Source organism: Juglans microcarpa x Juglans regia, chromosome 2S, assembly GCF_004785595.1.
Source record: "Juglans microcarpa x Juglans regia isolate MS1-56 chromosome 2S, Jm3101_v1.0, whole genome shotgun sequence".
Lineage (NCBI taxonomy): Eukaryota > Viridiplantae > Streptophyta > Magnoliopsida > Fagales > Juglandaceae > Juglans > Juglans microcarpa x Juglans regia.
The window spans coordinates 29,165,521-29,187,958 of record NC_054597.1 but is presented as its reverse complement, the minus strand read 5'-3'; the positions used below and the strand labels follow the sequence as shown (position 1 = coordinate 29,187,958).

Below are 22,438 nucleotides of genomic sequence, written 5' to 3'. Positions count from 1 at the left end.
ATTTGAATGTGTATTATAATTTTTATGTTTTATCTGCAGAAAAATTGATGTTGAAAAATGTTTTTTTTGCTCTGGCTTTTTTTATAAGTAAGGTCTGATATTCAACATAATTGCTTAAAAACCAAATTTAACATAACTGCAGATTGGATTTAGAAAGGTAGAAGACTTAACTGCAGAAGACATTCATAATTATATAAATATAAATATAAATATAAATATATATATATATATATTTCACAAAAAGACTATAATCAAGCCCATGAGCTTCATACTCTTTGGAATCACACTATATATAGTGATTACTCAGGGAAAAAATTGCTTTGAAAATTGGTTGTGAGGACTTTTTGTTTCAACTTTAATAATTCCTACCTTAAAACTTGGCTTTTGCTTATAAATAGGTAGTGAGCTTTTATCAATATCCAGCAAACTCTCACATTTTATTGATATATATATATATATATATATATTTGTGTGTGTGTGTTTGTGTGTGTATGTAGTATTAAAACAACAGTCAATGTGAGGGATTGTTGCACTATTTAGGTGAATTAATTATATCTTACAGTTATATATACACATATTATATATAAGTGTAACTACATATAATGCAACAACCCCTCATATATTATATATATATATATGTGAGAGGGGTTGCTGCACTATTTAAGTGAACTATACCTAAACCATTTCTGTTTTTGCTCCTCTCATTGAATGAGTTCCTGTGTTGCTGTAGGTGTAGAAGCAATGTTTCTGATTTAGGTCACTTCTTTGTACGTGCCATACAGGTTTATTTTTGCACTACATCAAATCATTTTTTTCTTGAAGAATAAATTCATGTATTTGCTTTACAAGAGACTCCTTATAAATAATCTATACTATTTATCTAGCTTTAGGGTTTAGTTCATATGTTAATTATATCTCATAGTTATATATACATATATTATATATAAGAATCTCTAATATGAAGTATAGCTTGGGTATAATTCATCAGGATTAATTTTGTGGATTTTTTTTTTTTTTTTTGTGAAATATCTTTTCCGGCGATTATATTTCGCCGGAAATATTTTTTGGTACATTAAACTTATTTTCGACGATCATATATCGCAGGAAAAAACTTTTACCGGCATTTTAGGATTTTTGGAGCGAATAATATTGGCCGCAAATATTAAATTTTCATTCGGTTCATTCTTGTCAAGTCTTTTCACTAAGAAGAAATCGGAACCATTTCGTTGGTCTCAATATCTCTTTGGTGTATAATTTTTTTACCTTATTTTGGTTGTGCCACACTGTAGATCATTGGGTGTTCTAGGCCCTAGGGTAATTGCATATATAGGTCCCCATGATTTGAAATTAGACTGGTAATGAGGATGAAATTACATCAGTTCATTAGTAGCTAGATGAAGATAGGAAAAGATTTATCAAAGAACGAGGAGTTCATGACAAGCATAATTACACTAGATATTGGTGGTCTTTCCCTCTCAAATTCCTCCAACACCATGATACCAAAAATAAAAGAGAAGTGATATATTTCATAAAAATATTTCATAAAAATAAATTCATAAACTGACGTAGCTCTATGTGATATGTGAAATTTACTTTACAATCTAATGTATCGCATCCAATCACGTCAATTTATGAATTTACTTTTATAAAATCACATTGTGGTTAAAACATTTCTCAAAATAAAAATTCATCCAACATCATCAATTGAAAAATTATACTTCCCATATATATATATATATGTTGTGTTTTATGGTGAAAATTTTGTTAGATTTACTTTATATTAAAAGTAATTTTACAATCTGACGTACCACAAGTCATCAAGTCATATCAATTTATGAGTTTATTTTTATAAAATTCCATTGTAGCTAAAGCATTTCTCAAAATAAAATTTCCTCCCACATCCTCAATTGACAATATACTTCCCATATATGTTATGCTTTAATGGTGAAAATTATGGCTATTATTCTATATTACTATTGAATATTGGCCCCATTTGAATAGTGAGATGAGATAAAATGATTTTAGATAAAAATTGAGTAAAATATTGTTAGAATATTATTTTTTAATATTATTATTGTTTTAAAATTTAAAAAAGTTGAATTATTTATTATATTTTGTATAAAAATCTAATAAAATTATAATAATAGGATAAAATAAGATAAAACATTTCTATATCCAAACCGTCATCTATCAACAAACTTCAAAAAAAAATATATATATATATATAATTTTTTCCCATTGAATGAAATAGCACCTACAGCTACCCCATTTATCATGACAATACTGTGTGCGCAAAAAGTCCGATCAGTATTAATATATAACACCGGATGGATGTTTAATGTCACCGACCAATACCAAGCAAAATTCATGATCTTTGTCCTTTAACGTTAAATGTTGTACCTGAAAAGTCGGTGTCAACTATATAACTTCATTCCAACCATACCGAACCATTTGATTCCGACATAATGCAGTGAAATGCATCGAGAATTGGGCGGATTTATTTTTGGGAAACAAATCGACACGAGAATACTCCTCACCTGACGTGATATAGATTGCAGTTATTCTATTTACAAGTTAGTGGATAAAGTAAAATAAAAATATTAAGATCCGTTTAAATTATAAAATAATTTCATTTTATCTTATCTTAATATTTAAATATTATAAATATAAATATTTTTTAATTTTAGATTTTTAACTTTTTCGTCTAATCATTACATAATTATTATAAATTTCTCAAATTTTCAAACAAAATATAAAAAATAATTCAACTTTTTTAAATTTCAAAATAAAAATTATATTCTAACAATATTTTAAATTTATAATATTTTATTCAAATTTTTCTCTCTCATTTTTTAAAACTCTATAAAATATCTTAATTTAAATTATTTTACTACTATTCTCAAATTTCTCATCTAATTTCAACATTTAAATGAGGCCTAGTATTTTTTCAATTGGCTAGACTGTAAATAATTTTTTATAGGTTACAATTTAATCTTTTTTCAAGAAATAGTTTTTGCAATGTAATATAGAATTAACGTGTTATAACATTAATTAGATTATTGAACTTGCTTCTCTTACATAGAAATGCAATTTCTCACCTTGAACTCGCCATTTTCAATCACATTAGAAGGTGATTTGAATTCAGAGATGAGATGAGATAGTTTTAAATAAAATATGAAAATTAGAAAAAAAATATAGTTAGAATATTATTTTATAATATTATTACTATTTTAAAATTTAAAAAAGTTGAATTGTTTATTATATTTTATGTGAAAATTTAAAAAAATTATAATGACGAGATGAAAGACTTTTTTAATCTAATAGGGCCTAATTGATACCATTCAGATTAGACGGTTTTTTATGTTAATCAATTAAATAAAAGATTATTTAAAATATGTCATATCACTAAGAATAATAATATTTAAGATGGAAAATAATTTCAGTTTAACTTTTAAGTATATTTTTAAAATGATATCGTAACGCTAACTAATGACGAATCGAAATATCAATTGTACTCTTTGTTCCTCTCTAGGATCACTTGTGATTTAATTTAAGTTTAAACTTAAATGTATACCAACGAGATATAAGATACTTTTAATTTAAAAAAAAAAATAGATATAGTACATGCATGGTTGTTACAACATTTGATGTTGCTTTTATGAAATATTTGAATATAGATTTCATGCATTATTTTATCATTATTTTTTATTACTATTTACTATTATTCAATATTTTATTATTATTTTTTACTACTTTTTCACTACTATTTACAGATAATCTGAAATTATCTCACTACCCAAAGTATATTCAAAGAAAAAAATCTATTCATCATCTATTTTTTAATCATCCTCATATCATTCCATGATATGATATCATATGATAGGTTTACATGTGAAATATATTAATAAGGAAAAATATAATTGTAAGCGATTCTGCACACTAATATGCGCACACATTCAATATGATTGGTCAGAAAGTAGATTTTATTGAAAACAGTGCTAATTTAAATTTAGAATATGAAAGCAACAATATTAGTACGCAGATTGGTACGTAAACTTGTTTGTACATAGCAAAACTCATATAATAAATAGTCTCCAATTATCTAATAACACATTATGAAATGATGCGAGAATGATGACAATTGAGATGATGAATAGCAATTCTCATATTCAAATATGTTATAACTCATATCTTTTGAAAAAAAAAAAGCGCGTGCCAGAAAAGTAAGCTTGATAATAATTTTGAATAAAACTAAGACTTCATTTAGTTACGCAGTTCAGATGAAATGTTTATAATATAATTTTTAATATTATTATTGTTTTGAGATTTGAAAAAGTTAAATTATTTATTATATGTTGTGTGGAAGTTTGAGAAATTTATAATGATGAGATGATATGAGATAGGTTTGTGTATCCAAACCAAGCCTTTACTTTATTTACATGTACTGTTTTTCATTTAGTAAGCTTAATTTAAATAATAATAGTAATTTAGTTAAATATATACATTTTTCATTTAATAAGTTTAACTTAAAGATAAATAACTTTCATATAATCTAATAATATGTTTATTTGACTATATCTTATTTAATTATAATAAATATTATGAGGATTAATGGTGACCTCTCTTTGCCTAGGCAAAGACCTATAGGCACTAGTTGAAGAGTCTTAAGCCGGTTTAGTTTCACAAATCTTTGAAACTATTTCATTATATCTTAGTTCATCTCATCTCAATGTCTATACATTATTTAAACATAAATATTTTTTAATTTTTTAACTTTTTCATCTAATCATTACCTAATCATTACAAATTTTCCAAACTTAAAAAAAAAATCTACTTTTTTAAATTTCAAAACAAAAATTATATTATAACCCTATTTTAACCTTATAATTTTTTATTCAATTTTTTTCTTTACTTTCCCAAAATCTTGCAAAAATCTTAACTCAAACTATTATACTATTATTCACAAATTATCTCACTATTATTCACAAATTTTTTATCTTATCGTATCTGTATAGTCAAACGAGGCCTAGTATGGAGAAAGAGTTAGAAAAATAAAAGGTTTCAATAAGAGACAAGAATTGATACTATCAACTTCATCATTGAACGAGTTGTTGTCAAAAGGGAAATATTGTCTTCTTGCATTGATCATGACTAACAAAAAAATTAACAAAGAAGCATTTCAAACAACCATGATCAAAGTATGGAGCCTAGATGAAGGGATACAATCTAGAGAAGTAGGAGAAAATAGATTTCTATTGGAGTTCCAACATGAATGTGATAAAAAGAAGGTAATGTGGGGGAGGTCGTGGTCTTTTGATAGTTTGATTGTCTGCCTCCAAGAGTTTGAAAGTAACACCTCTCCAAAAGACATCTTTTTCGCAAAGAACATTTCTAGGTTCAACTTCATAATATGCCTTTGGTAAGTATGACAAAGGAGATTAGATCTCAAATTGGATCTGTTCTCGGGAAAGTGATGAGACTTGAAGCAGATGGACAAGGCTTTGGGTGAGAAAAGTTCTTAAGAGTTAGAGCGGAGATTGATATCACAAAGCCTTTAGTTATAGGCATATTTTTTAAAATTGATGGAAACAAAATGTGGATTCCATTTAAGTATGAAAGTCTCTCAATTTTTTGCTTTCAATGTGGCATAATTAAACATATGAAGAAGAATGGTCCTCAAGCCAATCAAGGAGAGAACACGACTGATGAGGTTCAATCTCAGTATGGATCATGGTTAAAGGCAACACCTGCAAAAACTCATAGCAGTGAATCCAAAAAAAATTGGTGGTGAGCCTCTTGCACAGGAGCAACATGACCATGAACAAAGGAATTTTGACGAGAGGCTCAGCCAGGAAACTAAAATGGTAAGACAAGATCTCAGGTGCAACTAGATGGGACCATTGATGAGATTCTTGAAAAGCAGGAGCAATTTACTCAATCAACTGACTTTGTGATTCTGGAGAATCATTCAAATCAAATAAGTGGCGGGAAAGAAGATCTGTCTCCATCTTTGAAAGTTCCTACAAGATCTTCTAAATACGGAAATGGTACATAAAAAAAATCTCCTCCCATACTCATAGCTAAGAATTTAATGCAGGAGTAATGGAAGATATGGAGGTTGCATGAATAAAGGAGGCAGAGCAAATTGATTAAATCCCACAATCAGAGGAAGCATTGTCAAATCAAGTAAGTTTCTGGATCAATTTATTTATGATCAAATTCAAATTCTATCCAAAAAATAAAAAACCAAGCTAGTTGGAAATAAAAATAAATAAATAAATAAGAGCAAGAGATAAATTTTGTCTTTCTTATTGAGACAAAATGCAATAGAATTGAAGTGGAAAAAGTGAGGAATGGATTAGGCTTTGAACACAACTTTGTAGTTGACAGTAAGGGTCTAAATAGAGGTATTGTTTTCATATCGAAGGTTAGATGAATGTTACTCTAGACTTTTATACTCAAAACCATATCTCTCTAAGAGTTACAGAACCAAGAAGTGGGAATCAATTTCTCTTAACATGTTTTTATGGACATCCTTTGACTGCTAAAATGACTAATAGTTGGAATCTAATTCGAGCATTAAAGCCTAGCAATTGTATGGGTGACTTTAATGAGATTCTTCACCACACTTAAAAAAATGGAGTAGCTGTTAGACCTTATAGACAACTGGAAGCATTCAGAGAAGTAGTTTATGATTGTGGTCTGAGTGACTTAGAATACATTGGTGATAAGTACACTTGGAGCAATAATAGAAAAAGCCAATTTTTACCAAAGAAAGACTTGACAGAATTTTTGGAAACATTGCTTGGCATGAATTCAAAGAAACATCAGTGAGGGCTCTAACTGCACAAAGTTCTGATCATTTTCCTTTGCTGATCACTATAGATAATAGTTGGAATGCAAGAAATAAAAATAAAAAGATATTCCACTATGAAACAAGTTGGGCATAGAGGGAGGATTGTCATTTGTTAATAAAGGAAGAGTGGAATAAACTAGCAATGTCCATTAATAAGTTGAGGGCCTTTACTGTTTGGTTGCAAAGATGCAAAAATAAGCTGACTAGCTGGAGTAAAAAGAAGTTTGGAAATTAAAAGGGAATCATTTTTTCCAAGTTCAATCAGATATAGAAGTTTCAACAATCAAACCAGAGTGATTTAACTAGTAGCATCAAACAGTTACAGAAGGAAGTAAACTTACTTCTGGAAGAAGACAATCTCAAATGGAAGCAAAGAACTAAACAAAGATGATTGAATGAAGGAGATAGAAACACTAAGTTCTATCACATGTGTGCAAATCTGATAAGGAAGGCCAATTCCATTTACAGAATTTTAGATGAGGAATGAAGAATGGTTACAACACCTGAGGAGATTAGTCATTAATTCCAAAAGTTCTTTAAGGAGCTTTATGCATCCTTCCATCCAAAAGGATTTGAAGAATGCTTGTTGTCCATGGCTCCAAAAGTGAATGTAGAAATGAATTCTTCCCTCAAAGTGTTTACTGTCCAAGAAGTTGAGGAGACTATTTTTCAAATGAATGCTCTTAGCTCCCCAGGTCTAGATGGCTTCCCAGCAACCTTCCACCAAAATCACTGGATCACAATTGGAAAAGAGGTATGTGCTACTGTCTTTCATGTGCTAAATTCAAATGGTTTGGTTGATAAAATAAATGAGACTTACATTGCTCTTATTCCAAAATTAAAGTCTCCTAATAAAGTTTCTGATTTTAGACCAATTAGTCTTTGCAATGTAATTTTTAAAATTGTTTCAAATGTTGTGGTTAACATATTGAAATCTATCTTGAATGATATTATCTCTCCCACTCAGTCTGCTTTTGTGTCAGGAAGGTTAATTTTAGATAATATTATTGTGGCATATGAGACAATGCACATAATGAATAACAAGTTGGCAAGAAAATCAAACTACATGGCTTTGAAGAGCAAGGCATATAATCGAATAAAATGAGCATTTCTGAGAGCAGTTTTGATGAAGTTGGGATTTGCACGAAGAGAGACTGACCTGGTGATAAGGTGCATTGAAATTGTTTTCAACTCAATACTCATCAATGATACTTCTTAAGGCTCTTTCAAACCAACATGAGGAATTAGGCAAGGTGACTCACTATCACCTTACCTATTCGTTTTATGTGTGAAATTTTGAACAACCTTCTAAGCTCTGCAAATAACTCTGGTGCTATCTCAGGCATTCCCAAAGGTTGAGGGGGGTTTCACATCAACCTTTGCAAATGACAACCTCCAATTTTGCAAAACTAACTCTTTAGAGTAGAGTAAATTAATACACATTCTAGAGATGTATGAGAGGGCATCTGGCCAAAGGTTAAACAAAGACAAGACCTCCATCTATTTAAACAAGAATACTTCCAGAGAGTCTCAAGAAATAATTCTCAATATAGTAGGCATTAGATCAACTCTGTCATATGAAAAGTACCTGGGGCTGCCATCACTCATTGGAAGATCATGATCCAATTTATTTAGAAGCATTATGGACAGGTTTAGACAAAGAATTAGCAATTACAAAATGATGTTTCTTTCATAGGCAGGAAAAGAAGTTCTTCTCAAGTCAGTGATTCAAGCACTTCCCACATATAGTATGAGAGTTTTTAAACTTCCCAAATCCCTCCTCAGTAGTATAAATTTAGCTATGCAACAATATTGGTGGGGACATCAAGAAAATGAACAGAAGATATATTGGGTCTCTTGGAACATGATGGGATAGGCAAAATTTGCAGGAGGACTAGGATTTAGAGATTTGGAAAGTTTTAACCTTGCAATGCTTGCAAAGAAAGGGTGGAGGCTTATCCAGAATCCTAATCCCTTAGCATCTAAAGTTCCAAAGTCCAAATATTATGTTGAGCATTCCTTATTCCAGGCCAAACTTGGAAGCAAACCTTCATTTGTATGGAGAAGCATATTCTCAGCAAGACATCTGATACAAGAAGGAACAATGTGGAGAATTGGCAATGGTGAACAGGTAGGGCTAAAAGAGGATAAGACCGGACTGAGATCGATTGAATGTATATATATATATTTAAATATTATATATATAATATATTATTTTATATAGTAGTTGTATAAATTAATTATGTAACTTTCATCCAATGGATTACCACTAACCATATATGAAATGAAATTATTTAATATTCATTAACTATATATAAAATGTTAAAGAGATCATTTAATTTAGTTAACCATATATATACAATGAAAAAATATTCATGGACTGAATCGGACTGAATGGACCAACCAAATTGATAACTAAAGGTCTAGTCTGGCAAAAATGATGGACCGAAATTTTTCAGTCTGTGACTCCCCCCGGACTAAACCCGACCGATTACGCCCCTATGAACAGGTTCATATTTGGAAGGACAAATGTATTCCCCATCCAATCTCATTCAAAGTCTAGAGTGCTATTATACTATTAAGATACTAGATGAAAATTTCAAAGTGAAAGATCTAATTGAACCAGACACTCATCACTAGAAACACACTCTAATTGATCAAAATTTTTCAAAAACATAAGCTGAAGTCATAAAGAAAATTCCTTTAAGCTTTTGTAACAGTCAAGACAATTTAATACGAAGATGCACTACAAATGTCCAATTCTCTATGAGGAGTGCTTATCACTTACAAAAAGAAATAAAAGATAGAAGAAAATATGGCCATTAGTGTGGAAGTATTCCTAATGCAAAAAAAATCTTTTCGTGAAGAGCATGTATAGAGGATTTAACAACAAATTTGAATTTTTAAAAAAAAAAAAAAGTATTGTAGAGCCTAATTCCTGATATGCCTTGAGGAGGAAGAATCAATGGTACATGTCTTGTGGGGATGTATAGCAGCTTGAGATGTCTAGAATCACTGTTATATGAAAATATAGAAAAGCTACTTTCTCAAGAAGAGTGTTATGGAGCTGATAAAGGCCATGGGTGATGTTTTTTAGAAAGACCAACTAAAGGAGATTGCAGTAGTAGCAAGAAGAATTTGGTAGAGATGAAATAGGCTTGTGTTTAATGACTAGTTAACCCATTCTAACTCTGTGGTGATGCGCTCTAACAAACTTTGCAAGAGCTGAAAGTGAAGCAAACACAAAGCAAAAGCTTTTCAAAAGCAACTAGCAATCTAATTCAGTGCTAGAATCCTCCACCAAAAAATGCTATAAAGATCAATTGGGATGCTGCTATCGACGAAACTCTATGTAAGATTGGAATTGGGGTGATAGCTTGAGATTGGGAAGGAAGAGCCATAGCTACTATGAGAATGAACGAGAGTCTATTCCTTGATCCTTCATGACTATCAAAAACTTTTGGTGCTTTTCAAGCAACCATTTTTGGAGCAGGTTTGGGGAGGCTGGCCCTCCTTATATTCAATCCTTATTGAGAAGGAGTTGATTAATAAAACAATCTTTGTTGATGTCATGTTTTGCGGCTTGGGCAACTCCACGCTGTTAGGACTCAGCTTCCTACGAAGATGAAGAATGGTGAGCTTGGGGTCCGTGGTACCTCTGATACTCAAGTTAGTCTTAGTGATGGAGATGAATGGAGAATATCTTAAGGAAAGTTGTAGTAAGAATGTATGTAGATGTCAACCTCCTCACTGGTCTTGGGAGGAGTCTATTTATACCTGATTGTCTGACCTTTATGGTAGTGTGTGTGTGTGTCACTCTGTAGAGGATCGGGTGTCCATGCCATCCACCTACCCCGTCGCAGGCCACTCAGGTCTGATGTTGATTGTTCCTGATACAAGGCCTCATGTTGAGCATACCGAGCCCCGTGACGCATTAAATGCGGTGTGCCTTCCCCCATAACTCTCTCCATCTCATTAATGCGGTATGGCCTCAGCCAGATACCCATGGTGATTACTCCTGACACAAGGCCTCACGTTGTGCATACCGAGCCCCGGGTCGCATTGAATGTGGCGTGCTTCCCCTTCACAAGTCTTCCTATCTCATTAATGCGGCATGGCTTCAGCTAGATGTTCTCACCTTCCTGACATGTCTTGGAGCCGATATTTAGGGTCAGGGAATGTCTCTGTCTGTCAGCTAGTAGGGTGTCAGATTGTCCTTCCTGCCATATGTCTGTCATTGTTTCCTATCTAATCATCCCTTCTCTTTGGGCCTCTTGGGTATGCTCGGCCCAGCCCAGCCCAGACTTCATATCTGGGCTCGAGCCCGGGCCCTTCTCTTGGTCTGCCCTAAGGGATAATCCCCTCACAGTATCTCGCGAATTCCTAGCATGTTTGTAGGCTGGGAATTTTAAGGAGAGAGACTTTTCGTGTTCCTCTGCATCTAGACCATGTGTCCATTATGGCTGCCTTCGTCCAAGTGTAGAAACGAAAGATGACTGCGATATTCACATGTGCCTTTTCACCCGTTCACCTTCCCCAGGGTGCTGGGATATGGAACGACCTCGCGACGCTTTGACTCTCCTATGAAGAAGGTGAAGGGTTGTTCTCGCCTTCATTAATTGGGGTTGTCCCATTAGAGAGACTCCCCTATGCTTACACGTGTTATTCAAGGTTGGCTTGTGTCAACCACTTGCCTTACTGGTGCTGTCTAGTTCGTTTTCCCACAACTATCACACCCCAACGGATTTTGTGCTGCCGTTTCGTTAGAAGTCTATCAATCACCTCAACCCTACTTAAGCCTGTCACCCCCCTTTCCTTGTCCCTTTCGTTACCTTTTTCAAAATCCATCTCTCTCTCCTTTGTAGCTTTCCTTTGTCTTCTTCTTCCTTCGTTCCTGAAATTTTATCTCTCTTACCTTTCCTGCCATTGTTGATCGAGATGACATCAAAGCTCTTCTCAACTGCTTTTTCGGGCAATGTTGGTTGTCCGCCATGACTTTTGATGATCTTCGTGTTTACCGAAGGTCATACCATATTCCTCTGGAGGTTGATCTAGAGATCCCTAGTCCTCGTGTCTCAACGATGGATGCCGATGTACTGGCGATGCGTGTCACCCTCTACCCGCTGATGCTTAACAACGGGTTATGGCTGCCGTTCTGCCGCCCTGTTAGGGACATTCTGGACTTATTGGGTTGGCCCCGGTGCAACTCAGTCCCAACGCCTGGCGTCTGATGATGGCCAACTGTATTGGCTTTTGGATCTTTCTCAAGGAGGATTCAGAGGTTTGCCCAAACCTGACAGCCCGAGCATTTTTTTTCCGTGTATGGTATCATTCATCTTGATGGGAGCATTTGCAGTTTTCAAGCTCGGTCCCCAGAGAAGCACTTCGTCTTTTTGGAGAAGCGTTGCTCTTGGGTCAAAGACTGGCAACGACGCTTCTTCTTCATCTCCGGCTAGAGTTGGGAGTTCCCCAAAGGAAAGAACTAATCGAGAATTTCTTGTTCGTGTCGTCTAGTCCAACGTACCAACTTCTCTCTTTCTATCGAGCTGTTGGAAAGGGAGGAACTTAGGGTTGCCACCGTGATATCTTGGGCAGTGGCTCACCCTACACTATCCAAGACTGAGATGCTGCTGACAGACAACAACATTTGTCGTTACTTGACACTTCCCCACCATCTGCATGTGCTCAGTTTCTAGTTTTTTATGCTTCCCCCTTCCCCTCCCAGGGGGAAACATCGGGCCACCTCTCCACTTAAGGTAGCCGAGAGAAGCGGTCACGAATTGATGACCCCACCACTAGGGTCACTTCTCGTCCAGGAGCTGGGGATTCTCACTTTCGTTCCTCCAGGTGATTGAGATGCATTATTGCATATTTTATACATTTAAAACTAATATATTTTTTATTTTATTATTATTGATTTTAGATAAAAAGATTGTTAAGAGACATAAATCTAAGTTGTGATTTAAATTTGTTTAAAACATGTTTTATGCTTAATTTTAATACTTTTGATTTAATAATGTTTCTTCAAATGCACAATACACTTTTAATATTTTATTCTTCATTTTTTGTCTAGTTTTATTTTTGTCTTTAATTATTTATTTTCTTTTCTTTGATTAGTATAGTTTGATTTGTTTTGTTTTGTTTTGTTTAGTATACTATTTATTTATTTTTATTTTATTTTTGTCTAGCCTCCAAGCCATTGCACAATCATGTACCACCGCACGGCCTGCAGCCATGATAGCACCTCCACCAATAGCCAACCTACACCACGCATGGCAACACCAAATCCATTACATTGCCACTACCCAGCGGCAACATCATCGCATGTCCTCTCCACAGCCATGAGCCTAGCCGCACCCAGCCTCCTCCTGCACACATCATCCTTTCGGAACCACCAGCGCAGCACCACCCATAGTCGTGCCGTGAACCACCAAGAAAATTGCACATATACATGCATGTACGTAAACACGACAACGCCAACACCAATGCACAACAACGCAGTTCACTGCCGTAAGCCACCCCACTCCATGCAGTGCACCACCAGTCACCAACGCCACTGCCCCACTACACAATCACCATGCACGTCCAGCAGCACCCATGCACACGTACAACCATGCATGCACAGTCGAAGCCAGCCCCACGTTCGGAGCATGCACTGTCCAGCTAGAAGCACCTCCACAGCACTGCCCTAACACTACACAAAATCAATAGCCACCAGCATCACCACCTTCTTTTCATGCAAGGCCAGCTTCTGTTTTTCCACCCCAAAAACAGAGCATTTCATTCTGTGAAATGTAGCCTCTTAGCATGGCGACAACTCCTGCACACAGCAACACAGGCCTCCTCATACTACTTCGCCGACCTGAAACCGCGATGAGCCTTCTGGTTCATCATGTCGTGTGCCAACGGGGTCTCCCTTTAGTGCGTACGGTGGTGCTCCTCGTTCGACCCCACAGGTCCTAGCACAAGACTTGTGAGAGTTCTTCGTGTCCTCCTTCAATAGGCGCTTCCTGTAAGGAGGAGGGCAGTTCCTCTAGTGGGGCTACTCCCACTACAAGTCCCTTTCCCCCTTGGCAAGTTCCGTTGGGGGACCCACCGACAGGTAATGCTCTGAATTTTGGTTGACTATGCCACGTTTTTCGGGTGCTATGCCCATGCAAAGATTGCTCACGGTGAGTATTTGGCTAGAGGGTCGACCCCTTTTGAAGAGAGGCTTGCCTAGGTGGAGGCTGCCTGTGGTGAGTCTTTGGCCAGGGAGCTTATGCCCCTATCCTCCCACCAGAGTCCTCAGGTCTCGTTTCTCCAAGCCCTCCTATGGTTCCAGAGCTTCCCGAAGTACTGGAGGTGACTCCCGACGTCGTTCCCAAGCCAACCTCTCTTTAGGTCTAGAGCCGATCCTTTCAATTGCTATGGAGCCGACCCCTCCAGTGGTCATGGAGCCGACCCTTCCAGAGGTTCTTGAGCCAACTCCACCAGTGGTTCAGAAAGTGCCTCCTTCTATGGTCTATGAACCGACCCCTACAGTTGTCCACGAGGTGACCCCTCCTCTTCCACCAACTTCTCAGGTACGTGTTCTTTTATTTTCCATTGAACTTTCATCTGAGCTTTAATGTTGTCTTACACTTTACCTCTGATGGTCCATCTCAGGAACTAGCGATTCCCAAGCCGTGGCATCTTCTACTACCAAGGTTGACATCATCTTGGTGGAGGATAGTTCTCCGTCGGCGTCCTCCGCTATTGGGGATGGCTCTGGTCATCCAGAAGTTCCCCATGATGGGGCTTTTGCTTGAGGTGAGGAGAAGGCAGGCTCGCTGATGGTTCTCCCACAGATTGATCTGGTGTTGGCAGGTCCAAGGCCCTCTCCCCATCCAATAGGAGTTGGGGCACAGGCGGTAGGGCTAGGTTTTGAGAAGGCCCTGGCCAAATCAGTAGCAAAGCAGGCTCGGAAGTTTAGACCTCTTTTTGCTAGCGTATGTGTGTCTCTTTTATTGTTTAACTTGTCTTTCATTTTACCCCTTTCTTGTGACTCTATTTCTCATATCTCAGGCCGCCAATCAGCTCACGGAGATGGTTGCTAATGACCGGGAGGCTTTCGAAGAAGAGCTCAGAGCTCAGTGAGCACTGAACTGCCTTATGCATTTACAAATGAAAAAGATGAGCGACGACCTCCATGATCTATCCATGAAGCGTGACTCCTTGGTGGAAGATAATGAGGCCTTCTGTAAGATGATGTGAGATCATCGGAAGGAGATTGAGTCGAAAGATCGGGATATTAGATGGATGGAACGGGATCTGCAATCCACCAATGAGGACCTGCAATCAACAAAGGAGGACTTTGCCGATCTCCACAAGGGATTTGAGGTTCTCCTCACTGAGAAGGGTCATGCCACCGACGAGATCATGAGGTTGGAGTGCGAGTTGGAGTTTGTTTAGGAAGAGCTGGAGGCTTTCAAGAGAGCGGGCAAAGTGTTGGCGAGGCAAAAGACAGAGGAGTGTTCTTGGCTGCTCCATAAGTGCATCGGGCTCACTAAGTTGGAGCAGAGAATGAGGTCTTCTGCTTGGCGGTTCCAAATTTAGGCCCACCTGTCGGAGTCTTCCAAGGAGGTTGCTCAGTAGCGCGCGAAAGTCGTTGAGTCATAGCTTCGGTTGGCTCCTACTCTCCGAGATGTGGCCTGGGGTTATCGCTATAAGGAAGGCCTCGAGCATATGCGTGATCATCTGAAAGAGAACCCCGCGATCGACCTTGACACTATTGACCTCCAGTCTCACCTACCAGACCACCAGGCTTATCGCTTTGCAAAGCCTCTGGGCAAGAAGGAGATATCGTTGGCCTTTCCTAGTTCTCACTCACGGCGTTAGCTTTGTTTTGTTGTTCTTTTTGTTGTTCTTGTATGCTCGTTGAGGCTTTTGATGTAACGAGGACACCTACACACCTACACACACACACACACACACATACCTCGCATTTGTGGTTTGTGTAATCTTGCTTGTTCTACCATCTTATCCTTCTGTCGCCTGTATTTGCTATTATTTTGTGACTGTTATTCAAGCAGAGCTCGAGGGCTCTAGCCCTTAGCTGATGCATTGCAAGCAGTAACTTGGCACGAAGGTCGGCAAGTCAAAGGACTTGTGTTCCAACTGGCTGTTGTTGGAGCAAAGCTTGGGCGCTCTGGCCCTTAGCCAATGCATCATGGCCAACCAAGAGACTGGACTCCTGCCTTGCGAAGGTCGACTAGTCAAGGGACTTGTGTTCCAATTGGCTATTGTTTGGCAGAGCTCGAGGGCTCTGGCCCATAGCCAATGCATCACAGGCAGTAACTTAGCACAAAGGTTGGAAGTCATGGCACTTGTGTTCCGACTGGCTGTTGTTGGGGCAGAGCTCGAGGGCTTTGGCCTTTAGTCAATGTATCATGACTAGCCAAGGGACTGAGATTGTACCTTCGAAGGTCGGCAAGTCGAAAGACTTATGTTCCGACTGGCTGTTGTTTGGGTAGAGCTTGAGGGCTCTGGCCAATAGCCAATGCATCTCAGGCAACAACCTAGCACGAAGGTCAACAAGTCAAGAGACTTGTGTTCTGACTGGCTATTGTTGGGGCAGAGCTTGAGGGCTCTGGCCTTTAGCCAATGCATTGTAGCCAGCCAAGGGACTGGGCTTGTACCTCGCAAAGCTCGGCAAGTTGAGGGACTTGTGTTCCGACTGGCTGTTGTTTGGGCAGAGTTTGAGGGCTCTGACCCATAGCTAATGCATTGCAGGCAGCAACCTAGCACGAAGGTCGAGAAGTTAAGGAACTTGTGTTACAACTGGCTATTGTTGGGGCAGAGCTCGAGACCTCTGGCTTTTAGCTAATGCATCGTGGCCAATCAAGGGACTAAGCTTGTTTGATTGAAGTTTTCAGACATATGAGAATGGAGTGAGCTCATAGGCATTTTTTATTGACAAGTTGTTAGCTACATTGTTGGGCAGCGTCACGGTCTCTATACAAAATTTTTTCTCAAGTGCTCGGTGTTCAATCGGTGGGGCAATTCGCTGCCTTCTTGGTCTTTGAGTTGATAAGAGCCAGGCCTTCCGCTCGCCGTTACCACCAATGGACCCTCCCATCGGGGTCTCAGTTTTCCTTTCTCCTGGGTGGTGACGCCCGTTTACTTAAGGACTATGTCTCCTACTTTGAAGGCTCGAGGTCAGACTCGTTTGTTGAAATACCGTTCGACCTTTAGTTTGTTGGTGGCTGTTCGGCTTGCCGCTTCTTCTTGCCTTTCTTCTAAGAGGTCTAAGTTTTCTTTTAACCCTTCATCGTTACGCTCTAGGTTGAAGTGATGTATCCAGTATGTGGGTATTGCCACCTTTGCCAGGATCACGGCTTCCGTCCCGTAGACAAGGGCGAATGGCGTTTCTCCCGTGGGGGTTCTAACTGACGTTCGGTAGGCCCATAGTATGCTGGGGAGTTCTTCAGTCCATCTCCCCTTTTGGTTTCCCAGCTTTTTCTTCAGAATATTGAGCAGCGCTTGTTGTGGCTTCTACTTGTCCGTTTGCTTGTGGGTGTCCTTCTTGGTTTTAATTTCGAGTTTTGAACACCATTCTCAGTAATGGGAGCAATCGAATTGCCTTTCGTTGTCTAATATGAAGCTTTGAGGAATCTCAAACCAGCATATTATAAACTTCCAAAGGAACCTTGTTATGGTTGGGGTTATGATTGTTGCCAGGGCCTCTGCTTCCACCTATTTTGTGAAGTAATTGACCGCCGCTACAACTAACTTCACCCCTCCTTTGCCTCTAGGAAGTGGACAGATGAGATGTTGCGTTTCACAGCCTGGGCAACTCCACGCTGTTGGGGCTCGGCTTCTAGTTCCTACGAGGATGAAAAATGGTGAGCTCGAGGTCCGTGGTACCTCCGATACTCAAATTAGTCTCAGTGATGGAGATGAAGAAAGAATATCTTAAGGAAAGTTGCAGTAAGAATGAATGTAGATGTCAACCTCTTCACTGGTCATGGGAGGAGTCTATTTATACATGACTGTTTGATCTTCATGGTAGTGTGTGTCACTTTGTAAGGGATCGGATGTCCATGCCGTCCACCTACCAAGTCGCAGGCCACTCAGGTCTGATGTTGATTGTTCCTGACACAGGCCTCACATTGAGCGTACCAAGCCTTGTGACGCATTGAATGCGGCATGCCTTCCCCCCCCCCCCCCCCCCCACAGCTCTCTCCATCTCATTAATGCGGTATGGCCTCAGCCAGATACCCATGGTAACTACTCCTGACACAAGGCCTCACGTTGTGCATACCGAGCCTCGAGTCGCATTGAATGTGGCGTGCTTCCCCTTTATAAGTCTTCCCGTCTCATTAATGCGGCGTGGTTTCAGCTAGACATTCCCACTTTCCTGACATGTCTGGGTGCCGATATTTATGGTCAGGGAATGTCTTTGTCTATCAATTAGTGGAGTGTTAGACTATCCCTCCTGCCATATGTTTCTCATTGTTTCCTATCTAATCATCCCTTCTCTTTAGGCCTCTTGGGTATGCCCAGCCTAGCCCAGACCTCATATTTGGACTCAAGCTCGGGCCCTTCTCTTGGTCCTGTCCAGGTGATAACACCTCTCACAATCTTGATTTAAAAAAAAAAAAAAAAGTGGTGACAGCCATTATATGTAAATGATTTTCTAATTGTAATGGAAGATCAACATCTTAATATTGAATTATTGATGTGTTACGGAAATTACTTCCAACTACTCGGACACCCATGTAATTCCACAGTCAATTATGGATTAATAAATAGTATTTTTACTACGAAATTATGGGATCGGAACCATTACGTTGGTTTCGATATTCTTTTGTGTATTTTTTTCCACCATATTTTGGCTGTGTCACGCTAGTAGATTTGGGTATTGATGTAGGCTAGAAATGCTTGGGTCCTCATGATTTGAAATGAGAAATGAAATTGCATTAAATATTACTTGACAAGGGTCTAACAAAGTGGCTTATTGGATCACAACTAGAGCACTTTGCTCGCACCTCGCCCTATACTTGGATTATTTTCCTATAATGTTTCTTTTTACAATCTTATGTAATTGCTGCTAATATCAAGAAATTTGATCTAAAAGCAACATTAAAAATGGGAAAATATTTCTCTTTTTTTAAGCGTTTTTTAAAATGTTCTTAAAATGCCCATAAATTTCTCTTTCGCATTATTGTCTTGTTTAATTCGTGTGGTAATTGTTCTTGTGATTTACTTTTAGAAGTGTTCAACGAGAATACTAATGATATACGTATAATATTTTTCAAATTATTTTAAAATTTTTTAAGAGTGTATTTTTATAAAATAATATTATTTATATAAATTATTTTCCATCTCATATATAGATTCGTGGACATTGGAGAATCTCAACTTGTTAAACTTGTGAAACATGGGCTGATGCCGCCACAAAACATGTTTGACAAGTGGGATGAGATATAAAATTCTCATTTCGTCTCATCATTACAATTTTTTAAAATTTATACACAAAATATAATAAACAATTCAACTTTTTTAAATTTCAATTCAATTTTTTCAAATCTCAAATTAATAATAATATTTTAAATTTTTATTTAAAATAAAAAATTCTCATCTCACTAACCAATCTTGTTTGTGCCTGTTATCATTTTTTGTTTTTTAAATGAAGGTCAAGTTGCAAGGATAGGGACCAAACAAAAAGGTCATCTTGTCTAATTGGACATGTTCCAAAAGAATCCTCGTTTTCTTTTTATGAAAAATGATTTATATACAATATTTTTTACAATACTTTTCATAACAATGTATTTAATAAGAGATAATTTTGTAAAACACTTTATAAAAATAAAATTACTTTACAAAAACATCCTTATATTTCATCATTGTTGTGAAATGTGTTGTGTATATCAATACTCTTCTTTGATTACCCAATCCAATTCGAATATAATCCGGGCTCATCTCTCCGTTGAAATATACAATCATTGCAGTTAGGCCTAATTTGAGTATTGAGAATATTTAGCACTAGCGTTGGTTTCTCTATATGCATCTTTAAAATCACATATTTTGAAAATTGATTTTGCATATCAAGAAAAACTCTCATATTAGATTATGCATCTTTGAACCAAATAATAATAAAATATTATTATTTTTTCCTTAAAATTATTATTTTTTATATATTTTACAATTAGCATCATGCGCTCAAAAATACAAATTTTATATATCTAAATATTACCAATTTCATATATCAAAAATGATCAATTTTATCAATAAATATTAAAATGTACTAAAAAACATTTTGTATCATCAACTTAATACAAATTTCATATACCAAAATCATTAATACAAATTCCACAAAGTTGATTTTAACGGGTAGGAGAGAGAAAAAATACTAAAAATAATGTTTGGAGAGTGAATAGTGCATAAGTCAATGTAGATGAATTTAAAAATATATTATGCAAATATGAAGATGAAGATAAAGATGAATAAGCCATTGCTAATGCTCTATATTCTTAAAATATCTAATGAATAATCTTGAACAATGTAGACAAAGTTCTTTGTCTTTTACTCTTTGAAGAAATAATGCTTCTGATTGCTTTCGTCTGATATGTTGAATAATTGAAAAAACAATAATCTTTTGGGATCACATAATCTGAGAGTCAGAGATCACATAATCTAAGGGTCATATTCTGCAAATTCCATATCTACACTATTCAAGATTATTCATCAGATTACTATCTAAAGAAAAGACAAAAGACTTTGTCTACATTGTTCACATTTAATTATTGTTAGTTGACGTAGGAAGATAGGCATGTATTATTGGAAGTGTTGTTTTGGTGTATATATAAAGAAGCTTGTAAACAAGGGAGAGCATTCAAAAACTTTCATCTGAAGCCTCCTCTTCTCTCGTCCAAGCTTTCCCTTCTCTAGTCCTCCTTCATGTCTTCTGCTTCCAACTCTTCTGAGAATTAATCTCCTTGTAAGTACTATGCCTTTAATGAAGTTGATTTTATTATATATCTTTTTTATATTTCATATTTATTCATGCATATAGTCGGTTATACTGCATGTTTTACTTACACCCATGCATATGGCTGGTTATATCGCCTTAACACTCCCGCGATAGTTTTTACTATGGTGGGATCATTATGAACTTAAACATTTTCTTCTTCCTCTCACTCTCCAAGAAAGTCTTCAAATTTTTGCTTCACAGAATGATTATCCACCTTCATTAAATCATTGTTTACTACTTCTTCTTTTCTTCCTCAAAACAAAATCAAATTGGATTGTGGAGTGAGAATATGTTATCAAACCTTATCCATCTCTCAAAACCATTATGTTCTTAACCCGCCAAGTCTCTGTCAAGTGGTGGGAGAAAGACAATTATGATCATATTTTCAAAATGTTTTCAAAAATCACCAAAGCTCTAGAAGTTCTTGTTCAGCGGAGTAGATTTCAAGCCCAATTAGCACCCATTACTAATAAAAATGACTTGAAAAAATTAACTGAAACAATTTCACAAGTATCAGATAGTGATGATGATGAAGATGCATAACATCTAGTCAGATTATCTCAATTACAACAACCCGCATTATCACCAGCTCATCAGGCCTCTGATCCCACCATAGTAAAAGCCATCATGGGAGTGTCCTGATCTCTTGTAGTTTATCGAAATAGAAGAACCAAGAATGCCACAAGTTTTTATTTTGTTTTAAAAACATTTTTATCCATGCCTGTTGATAATCGTAATAATCATAATATGACAGATCATAAGGATGAGAAAATTTTCTTGTTAAATGAGGATTTTTTCCTCATTGTTTCAAGGTGAGAATTTGTTTAATGATAACTTTATGAAATGCAATAATTGGAGATGTAGGTGGAAAATATTAAGTTTGAAGATAACAAAGGATCTCAGAGAGAATAATTGAATCCGTATCTACTAAAATGAATTCATAAAAATGCTGAGATTTCTTAATATTTTGTGGAACAAAGTGCCAGTCTGGCAAAAGAAAATCATCAAATAAATTTTGAAGATCCGTCAAATGCTAAATTTTAGACTCAATGGAGAAGATTGGATGTCAATGAATTTTAATGATAATAGGAGATATAGAAGACTGAGATAATAGTGGGGGATTAATAATTTGAGAAGGGGAAGAAGAATGAGAAACAACTTTGGAGTATGTTGATAATTTCGGAAAAGCTAATTGTAAGAATGGATTGTAAGATGGCCTAATATTTTGTAGTAATGTCCCCATAACTGTGTATGGTCTTAGAGTTATAAGGGACAAGGTAAATGATAGGGAGAAGATGGTGGCCTGGAATAAGAGGATTTGGACTTTACTTTTGATTTTGAAGATGGCATGATTTTCTTTATAAAAATTCTCGGGATGGAAAATCAGAAAGAGAATTAAATTTTTTTTTTTATATGTTCAATATCAAAATAAAAAATACTTAATATGGCTTGTCATCTAGTAAATATCTGTTTAGCAGCCAGTTTTTAACATCTTTAATCAAACCTTCATTGGTTGATTTACAATCTATTTAAAGTAAAAACTTTTGATTTAACAAATTATCTTGAAATTTAGAAATACATACTGC

General features: G+C 36.5%; 1 long non-coding RNA gene across 1 annotated transcript; it reads right to left on the bottom strand.

Moving 5' to 3' along the window:
* Positions 1-44: 44 nt before the first annotated feature.
* LOC121253189 lies at positions 45-21,452 on the bottom strand. The gene is made up of 3 exons (XR_005938371.1): positions 21,439-21,452; positions 10,995-10,998; positions 45-170 (listed from the first exon to the last, which is right to left on the bottom strand). It is a non-coding gene; the product is annotated as an uncharacterized LOC121253189 (long non-coding RNA).
* Between the last annotated feature and the right edge of the window lie 986 nt (positions 21,453-22,438).